We start from the raw sequence: 10,674 nt of genomic DNA on the forward strand, positions 1-10,674 counted from the left end.
ATAGAAATTGTGAAAAACTGCCTCTAAGATCAGGAACAAGGCAATGATTTCCACTCTCCTCACTTCTATTCAACATAGTACTGGAATTCCTAGCCAGTGCAATTTGGCAAGAAAAATAAATAAAATGTATCCAAATGGGAAAGAAGGAAGTAAAAATCTCTCTGTTTGCAGATGATATAATTTAATATGTATAAAATCCTAAAGATTCCACCAAAAACTATTAGAAGTAATTTTAAAATACAGCAAAGTTGCAGGATACAAAAATCAATTGTGTTTCTATATACTAAACAATAATTAATTCAAAAAGGAAAGTGAGAAAACAATCCCATTTACAATAGCATCAAAAAGAAAAAAATACAAATAAACTTAAAAACACAAAGGATTTGTACACTGAAAACTACAAAAGATTGCTGAAAGAAAGAAGACACAAATAAATGGAAAGATATCCTGTGTCCATGGACTGGAAAAATTAATATTATTAAAATGCTCACACTACCCAAACTGATCCACAGATTTAATGCAATCCCTATCAAAATCCCAACGGCCTCTTTTGCAAAAATGGGGGAAAAAAAAAAAGTCCTCAAATGCATATGGAATATCAAAGCATCCTGAATAGCCAAAACAATCTTGAAGAAAAACAAAGCTGGAGGCCTCACACTTCCTGATTTCAAAACAGAATACAAAGCTACAGTAATCAAAAGAGTGTGGTTTTGGCATAAACACAGACATAGAGACCAAAGGAACAGAAAAATGCAGAAATAAGCCTTCACATATCCGCTCAAATGATCTTTGACAAGGGTGCTGAAATCACGCAATGGAGAAGAGATTGTCTTGTCAACAAATGGTCCTGGAAAAACTGGATATCCATATGTAAAAGGATGAAGTTGGACCCTTACTTTAAAACATAAACAAAAATTAACCTAAAATGTATTAGAGACCTAAATATAACACCTGAAACTATAAAACTCCTACAACAAAAAATAGAGGAAAAGTTTTATGACATTAGATTTTATAAGGATCTTAGACATGATGGCAAAGCACAGGTAACAAAAGCAAAAATAGACAAATGGGACTACATCAAACTTAAATATTTCTGCACAGCAAGGGAAATAATTGACAGCATGAAAAGGCAACTTACAGAATGGAAAAGAAAATATTTTCAAACCATGTATCTGACGGACTAATATCCAGAATACATAAAGAATCCCTACAGTTCAATAATAACAACAAAAAGCAAATAACCTGATGTAAAATGAGCAAGAGACTTGAATAGACATTTCTCCAAACAAGAACTACAAATGGCCCACAAGCACATGAAAATATACTTAACATCCTAATTGTTAGGGAAATGCAAATCAAAATTACATTAAGTTATTACCTTATGCCTATTAGAATGGCCACTATCAGGAAAACAGAAAGTAACAGATGTTGGTGGGGACTTGGAGAAACTGGAGCCCTTGTGGACTGTTAGTAGGCATGTAAAATGGTGTGGTCAGTATGGAAAACAGTATCAAGGCTTCCTAAAAAATTAAAAATAGAATTACCATATGATTCAGCAATTCCACTACTGGATATATCTCCAAAAGAATTGAAAACAGGATCTCAAATAGTTTCACACTCATATTCATTGCAGCATTATTCACAATAGCCAAGATACAGAAGTAACCTAAGTGTCTATAAATGAACAGACAGACAAGGAAAGTGTTGTACATACATACAAGGGAGAATTATTGAGCCTCAAAAAGGAAATTACGTTATATGCTACAACATGGATGAAACTTGTTGGGATGTTATGGTAAGAGAAATAAACCAGTTATGAAAAGACAAATGCTGCATGATTCTCCTTATATGTGTATCTAAAGTAGTCAAACTCTTAGAAATTAAAAATAGAATGGTGGTTGCCAGATGCTGGTGTGAGGGGGAGAAGCATTGTTGTCTAGTGGGTGTAGAGTTTTAGGGTTGCAAGATAAAAACATTTCAGAAGTCTGTTGCACAACAGGGTGCATGTAGTTCGCACTGTCGTACTGTACACTTAAATGGTTGGGATGGTATCTTTCATGTTCTGTGTTTTTTAAAACAGTAACCGAAAAATTAGCGAGAGTAGAGGAGAGAAGGAAGGGAGGAATGAATAGGTGGAATATAGGCATAGCGGAAGAAAAATATCTTTCTCTACCCATTCTAGGTTCATGGCTGAGTCCCCTGTAACAAAAGACAGATTAACAAGAGAAAAGCATATAAATGTATTTAAGTGTTACATGACATAGGAGGCTTCATGAGGAAATGAAGACCCCACAGAAATTGTTAAACTTGGTTATTCTTTTGTGTTTTTTTTTGTTTTGTTTTTTTTTTGAGGCAAGTTCTCACTCCATTGCCCAGGCTGGAGTGCAGTGACATGATCATGGTTCACTACAGCTTCAGTCTCATGGGCTCAAGCAATTCTCCCACCTCAGCCGCCCAAGTAGCTGGAACCACAAGTGTGTGCCACCATGCCTAGCTAATTTTTTGATTTTTTGTAGAGACAAGGTCTCTATGTTATGTTTCTCAGGCTGGTCTGGAACTCCCAGGCTCATTCCTCTCCAGCCTCCTCTTTCCTCTGCTGCTGTTAAAACCATAACAGCCTTGACCTTTGGTCAGTGCATACAAGTTTGATGAAGTGGTTTCCCATTCATCATCTCCTCTGGATTTTGATCTTCAGCCTTTGTGAGACAGACATCCTTCCCACTTTTCCACAGGAAAATGAGGCAGGAATCTGCCCAGGTGTATAAAGGTCACCGTTCTCATGTCTCTTTTCAAGATCTTTCCAATCTCCAAAAGACTAATTTATAATGAGGTTTACCTGATGGCTAGTTCCTTCGCATGTTCCCTCCAAGAAAGATTCACTTTATAAACCCTCCAAGAAAGATTCACTTTATAAAATGGAATTAAAACAAACAAACAAACAAAAAATTTGTATCTAAGAAGTGATTCCCTAATTTTGAGACTCTTTTTTTTTTTTTTTTGAGAGAGTCTCACTCCGTCGCCCAAGCTGGTGTGCAATAGCACAATCTAAGCTCACTGCAACCTCTGCCTCCCGGGTTCAAGCAATTCTCCTGTATCAGCCTCCCAAGTAGCTGGGAATACAGGCACACGCCTCCACACCAGCTGATTTTCTTTTGTATTTTTAGCAGAGTCGGGGTTTTGCCATGTTGGCCAGCCTGGTCATATTGAGACTCTTATGTGCCATTATGGTTTTTGCCTCTCAAGGAGAATAACTACAAGGAGAAATAGAAAATAGCATAATTTTACAAGTAAAGTGTAACGGGTATGCATTTTGCAAATTTTAATAAATAAATATAAATATTTACATTTACAAGTGACCCCAGCATCCACTGTGTGCCTTTTGCCCCAGTGACATCTGGACATAGCATGCGTTCCCCTCTGCATGACATAATATATGCATCAAGATTGGATACGTACAAGAGTTTTAGCGGAATTGACGAGGATTTCATAACCTTGCTCTTTTAATAGCCACAAACCATTTAGTAGGACAACTAAAAGCTCAATTAAAGTAAACCCCAAAGAGTTAAAAGGAAAAAGCCTAGAGTCCAAACCTAGCCAGCTGAGCCTTTGAAGTACTTTTACAAGGCTCTGGCCAGATGGGGGAGTGCTTTAAACGGAGGAAACAGGAAGTACCTAGATTAAAAGTTTGTTTTGTTTCTTAGGAGGGGGTGGTCTTTCTAGAAGTGCTCTTCCAGGAAACCTGCCCTTTCCCACCTAGATGTTGAGGTTTCCTGAGAAAAAATAAATAGCCTCTCCTTAGCACAGTGTAGAGGCTCAGTTAGGCAGTAACAAGCCCAGAAACGGAGCCGGCTCTGCTCGATGTTACCAGCGCAAAGGAAGGGGAGGAGGACTTTGAAGCAAGGGCCTGGGGAGAGGAGGCGGCCGGAAGAAGAGGCGGAGTGAAGGCGGCCATCCGAAGACCTCAGGCCACCGCAGCAGCAGCGGGCAGAAATGGCACGCAGGAGCCAGGGCGTTTGTTCCTGCGGCTGTGCTTCAGGGCCGGGCTCTGTTCCCCCGGGGAACAGCATCACTGCAGAAGGTGGCCGGCTGGCTCTGGGATGCAGGGGCATCCAGTTAAGGCACCGAACACCGCAGAAAAGAGACCCAGAAATGAAACCCTTCTCAAACCGTCCCGTTTTGCTCAGGGCTCCACAGGAAGAACCTCCCTATGGCTAGAATGGCCTGATCCTCGTGGACCGCACTGCCCACTGGTGGAGGTGTACTCGAAGCACCACCCACGGGGGCAGTTCGGGGCTGTGGGCCTGAGCAACGAGGTAGTATACCTCGACTGGACGTGCAGAGTTGTGGCATCCTGGACACGTACACTCTATCTTCCCAAATATCAGACTGCTTCTCAAAATATGCTAGCTACAGCTGTGTCTCAACACATCCTTCTTCAAGTTACTGTCTCCCAGGCCATCACGTCCAACTACCCATGGCCTTTAGCCGGCTCTGCCCTTTCCCTGGCATGTCTTTCTTCTTTCGTATTTTACCCAGAGACTCCTTAGTTAGATAACCAGCTTCATCTTTGCTCTTAGATGCCCAGCACGCTGCTTCTATTCCTAATCCCAGTGAACCCAGCCGCCCTGGGACTTCCCCTTTCTCCTGAGCTCCTTTCTAAGGAGTCTGGCCAGTGTCAGAGGCCATGTGATGTAGTCACTGTTACAGAAAAAAATGACCCAATGATACTTGTTAAAGCATGGTGTGGCCGACTTTCTTCAGGACCATCGCAATAGGTATAGGGACCACCAAGCAATGAGATTTTGCAGTGGGAGACAGAGATTGGGCTCAACTCTGAATACAGCATGAGCAAGTAGGAATGTATAGCCAAGGAGCAGGGTGGGGGTCAGTGGAGGGAAAATCACTAAGAGGGAACTTCAGGACTGAGGGAGATTTTAGCTAAAGGGACAACAGGATTCTTGCTGAAGACAGGCCAGGAAACCAGCCATCGCCTGGGGGCTAGTGGAGGGAGAAGAAACCAGACGTGAAGGTGATCAGATAGTGTAGGTGGAGGATTCTTGCTTACCTCACTTAGCAGGTTTCTTTGCTAAAACTGGATTTTACAAGGAAGTGCACAAGGCCTTAGGAGAAGATTCCAGAACCTGACTAAAGTTTGCTCAAGCAAATAATTTTTGTCGCAACCTGCCAAGCTTTCTTAGTAATTTTTATATTATTTGTCAAAAGCTTCAAAAAATTATTTCAACCAAGTGAGCCATTGCTAGTAACTGCTAAGGAGCTCTGCCCTGTCACAAGCAAGGCTGGTGGGGAGCAAGAGGTCCACATGGCCCACTGGTTCTACACTGACTCTGCCAGCATGTGGCTGGTCATATGGCCCACTGGTTCTATACTGACTCTGCCAGCGTGTGGCTGGTTTATAAACTACAGGCAAATGAGTACGGCAGACAGTGACTCAGCACTTTCCTAACAGTAAAAGCCCAGAGAGAATATGCATTTCAATGTAGGAGTGTCTGTGTCAATATCTAACATTCAGCATTTCTTTGTTTTCTCCTTTCCTTCCCTTTCCTTTCCTTTCCTTTCCTTTCCTTTCCTTTCCTTTCCTTCCTTTCTTTTCTTTTCCTTTCCTTTCCTTTCTTTCTCCCTCCCTCTCTCTCTCTTCTTTCTTTTTCTTTCCTTCTTCCTTTTCTTCTCTTTCTTCTTTTTTCTTTCTTCTTTCTTTTTTTAGATAGGGTCTCTCTCTCTGTGGCCATTAATATCTGTAACATTCAGCTTTTCTTTCTTTCTCTTTCTTTCTTTCTTCTTTCTCTGTCCTCCTTCCTTCCTTCCTTCCTTCCTTCTTCCTTCCTTCCTTCCCCCCTTCCTTCCTTCCTTCTTTCCTCTTTTTCTTTTTTTAGACAGGGTCTCTCTCTGTGTGGCCCAGGGGCTGGAGTGCAGTGGCACCATTGTAGCTCACTGCAGCCTCAAACTCCTGGACTCAAGCAGTCCTCTGGCCTGAGCCTCCCAAGTAGCTGGAAACCACAGGTGTGCACCAACACACCCAGCTAACTTAAAAAAAAAAAAGTTTTTGGCCGGGTGTGGTGGCTCATGCCTGTAATCCTAGAACTTTGGGAGGCCAAGGTGGGTGGATCACCTGAGGTCAGGAGTTCGAGACCAGCCTGACCAACATGGTGAAACCCCATCTCTACTAAAAATACAAAAAATTAGCTGGGCGTGGTGGTGGGCACCTGTAAGGCCAGCTACTCGGGAGGCTGGGGCAGGAGAATCGCTTGAACCGGGGAGACAGAGGTTGTAGTGAGCTGAGATCGCACTACTGCACTCCAGCCTGGGCGACAGAGCGAGACTGTCTCAAAAAGAAAAAAAAAACAAATTTTAAAGATGGGGTCTTGCCTTGTTGTCTCGGCTTAGCATTATTTCTGAAGAAATACAGTGCTCATATTTTGAGAGAAGTACAATTAGTACTTGCCTTGAACCAAGAAATGTGATTAAATGTTATAATAGTTAAGAGATAAATAGAAATGCTGATTCCTCATAATAAGTAAATGTCCATATACTTTTATTCAGAGACTTTTTCAATACAGGGAACTGAGATGAATGCAGAGTTTCTTGGAGGGTGAAAGAACAGTTAATAATGTGTGTTGAATTCTGAAACATTTGGCAATTTCACAAGAGAGACTTTGTAGTGCCCTTGTGATAACTGTAAAATAAAGTAGGAAACAAACCTGAATAAATATATAGAAGAGAAAAACAAGTTACGGTAGTCTAAATACAAGATACAAGGTAATTCCTTTAAACTTTCAGTACAAAATATACCTCAGAACAAATAGAATGTGCTGAGTACACCCAAACAATTCTCATTTTAGATGTCAGAGCCATATGATTTCTGGCACCAGGTCAGAATGTGCAGGAAAATTTTAGCATCTGAGAGATGGGTTATAAAGTGTTTGCAAGAACTAATGGAAGTCTCAAATTTATTTTGTTCCCGAAGAAGTTTGTTTTTTAGAGAATTTCTGGAAAATGACGTTAGATCATTAGAAAAATAATAATTCCTGGGCGTTGCCCTGTTGACAGCCAATGTAAATGCTGCATCTCCCTGGATCAAAGAAACTAGCCCTTCAAAGAAAAACTGGACATCATGAATTAAATATTTCAAACGATGAGAGAAATGCTTCCAAAAGAAGAAGAAAGTATAGGGTGTTTGGAAAGGAGGTGGCAGATTTCTTTAAATGCAGAGAATTTTTAAAATCATAATAATAAAATAACTGGCATCAGTGGAGCATTTTGTATGTGCCAACACCACTTGCTAAGAGCTTTACACATGCAATTTCATTTTAGCCTCACAAAACTCCTCTGAAGGAAGTACGGGCATTGTCCCCATTGCCAGATGAGGACACAGAAGCATAGAGAGGACATTGCCTTGCCTGAGGCCACAGATGTAGTCAGACACCATGGCCTGTACCGTGGGCTCTGCTCTAGTGCCTTCCTTCTGGCCTATGTAGGGTATAATGCTGTTAACACTTGCAATGACCCAAGCACCTTTCCAAGGACTTTACAGGTACTAATTCTAATGCACACAGCAATAACCAATGAAAGACACACAATCAGCACCCCATTTTACAGATGAAGAAACCAAGACCTAGAGAGGCTGAGAGAGCTGTCCAAGATCACCCAGCTATGTGCCAGAGTGGGATTTGGACCTATGCAACCTGAGCTCAGAGGCCGAAATCTGAATCCTTTCACAATACCGTATCTCATGCAGCAAAAAACTTTTCAGCCTTACATATCTCATTATGTCGTTTCCTTTCTTCCTTTTTCCATTTTTTCCCTGTCTTTTTCTTTTTGGAGGCGGGGTCTCACTATGTCACCCAGACTGGAATGCAGTGGCACAATCGATCTTGGATCACTGCAGCTTCATCTCCCTGGCTCAAGAGATCCTCCCACCTCAGCCTCCTGAGTAGCTAAGACCACAGTTGCACAGCACCACGCCCAATTTCTGTACTGATTGTAGAAACAGGGGTTTTCCATGTTGCCCAGGCCGGTCCCAAACTGCACCCAGCCGTGCATCGTTTCTGAATTGCACTCTAGGCAAATAAGTCAACAATTTTAAACAATAGGGAATATTAGTAAATGACTATTTTCTTTATTCACATTAATTTCAAATTCAGGAAGGACTGAAGAAAGACATGGGAGAAAATGCCCATGTGGCCCAGATTTGTCACTACCAGCTCCTGGTAATGGCAGTAGAAGTGCGATGTGATGAGTAGAAAATGTGGGGGAGGATTCTGGTGAGAAAGTCAAGAACTGGAAGAACTGGCAGGGCCATGACAAGAAAAAAGCCAAACAATGCCTGAGCTTCTGTAACAGCTTAATGACCAGATTAATGACCGAGTGGAACAGAAACAATAAAACACCACATGGTTGAGTACCTGATTCTTCCCACAAAACAAACCAACAAACAAAACACCGCCCCTGTGCACTTGAGTTTATCGTCCTTTTACAGAAGGGTGTTATCTGACTCTGTGCTTAACTATACTTGTCAGTCTTTTACCAGCTCTCATTGAAGATTGGCTAGGTCTCTATCCAGTATCTACATTACCTTGAGGGAGGTGTTGGAAGAATGAGCAGTAATGCATTGTGGACAGGACAGTTAATGTTAATTTTTTAATAAACAAATATTTATAGAGTCCTTACCATGCACAAGAATTCATTCCAGCTCTTGACTGAACTGCCAGCTGTTTGAGAAGATGAGGAAATGATGCCTCCTGGTGGTTATGATCATTGTTTCCTTAACCTGAACAAACTCACCCCCTCCTAAACACTGCCCACACTACAATGGAAAATAAAGCCTATGCCAGTGGGTAGTTTCCTGGCAGTTCTGTACTCACAGATGGTTGATTACACCTCCAGCTGGATGCCAGTGGATTTGCTGGAGTAAAATAGTTTAGGCTGCTATAACACTGCCACATACACACACGCACACACCTCAGTGAACACAACAAGGCCTTCTTCGAGGCTCACAGACCACATGCAGTGTGAATTACAAGTTTCATGGGTGATGGGAGTGCTCTGCTCATTGCAACCATCCAAGGACTCTGATAGGCTGACAGAGGATCCCTTTAGGTAAATGCTTCCACGATGCTGGAAGAATGAGAACAGAATTGTTCACGGGCTCTTCATCTTGCCTCCTGGAAGTCTCATATAATTTCTACCCACATTTAATTGGCCAAAGCAAGTGGCATGATATGCTTATTTTTTAAAAAGACAACAAAATGCAAACTTAGTTTATGTCTAAGCCCATGAGGCTGGGTAATTTGTTTTAAAAAGAGGTTTATTTGACTCACAGTTCTGGTGACTGGAAGGTTCAAGACTGTGCAGCTGCATCTGGTGAGGCCCGCACCCTGCTTCTGCTTATGGCAGAAAGTAGAACGGGGCAGGTGTGTGCAAAAACATCACATGGCAAGAGAGGAAGCAAGAGAGAGAAACCGAGGAAGCCAGACTTTTTTTAACAACCCACTCTCACAGGGTGTACACCTGTAGTCCCAGCTACTCAGAAGGCTGAGGTGGGAGGATCACTTGTGCCCAGGAATTAAAGACCAGGTTGGGCATCACAGTGAGACTGTCTCATTAAAAAACAACCAACCAACCAAACAAACAAACACTACTCTGATGGGAACTAATTCATTCCCTGGAGAGAGAAAACTCACTCGCTTCTTTGGTAAGGCATTAATCTATTCAAGGGAGAACCTATTAGGCCCTACCTCCAACACGACCACGTTGGGGATCAAATTTCAACATGAGTTTTGGTGGGGATAAACCACATCCAAGCCAGAGCAGTATGTGCCCAGGAAGAAGGAAGACTGCACTATTCACTTATGTGTGGCCCTAGTGACTACGACATTGAGTAAATGGCATTGAGTAAAGGAAATTGGATGTTAGAATACGGAAGTATGGGGTCACCAAAAACGGCCCCTTTTAATCTTGTGCATCTCAGACTAAAGACCTGCATAAAGTGGACTCAAGAATGATGACAGGTGTTAAAAATAATTAATTAGGGCCAAGCACAGTGGCTCTTGGGAGGCCTAGCACTTTGGGAGGCCGAGGCAGGTGGATCACTTGAGGTCAGGAGTTCGAGACCATCCTGGCCAACATGGTGAAACCCCGTTTCTACTATAAATACAAAAATCAGCTGGGTGTGGTGGTGCACCCCTGTAATCCCAGCTATTCTGGTGGCTGAGGCAGGAGAATCACTTGAACCTGGGAGGCTGAGGTTGCAGTGAGCTGAGATTGCGACATTGCGCTCCAGCCTGAGCAACAAGAGTGAAACTTCATCTCAAAAATAATAATAATAAATTAGGAGGCCTTTAAGTTGGGGTTGCTCCCACGCCCTGGGTTCCTAGGTGAGCAATCCAGAACCCAACTCAATGTCAGTGGTTGGGTTAACCAATCAGAAACCACCAACCAACCTCTAACCAGGGACTTCTCACTGGAATAATCCAAATGAGGCTATTACTGTACTTTAACAAATCAAGTATTTTTTTTTTTGTCTTGCTTCTGAGTGAACTGGTCTTGTAAAAGACTTCTCCCCCGCCCCGACCCCCACCCCTTTGCCAGAGCCCCAAATCGCCTGAGGTCTGGCGCTCCCTGTTTATGAATAAGGTGAATAAACCCTTTAAGATTTTA

The sequence above is a fragment of the Trachypithecus francoisi genome, unplaced genomic scaffold (genome assembly GCF_009764315.1).
Source record: "Trachypithecus francoisi isolate TF-2019V2 unplaced genomic scaffold, Tfra_2.0 Contig01461, whole genome shotgun sequence".
NCBI classification, from domain to species: domain Eukaryota; kingdom Metazoa; phylum Chordata; class Mammalia; order Primates; family Cercopithecidae; genus Trachypithecus; species Trachypithecus francoisi.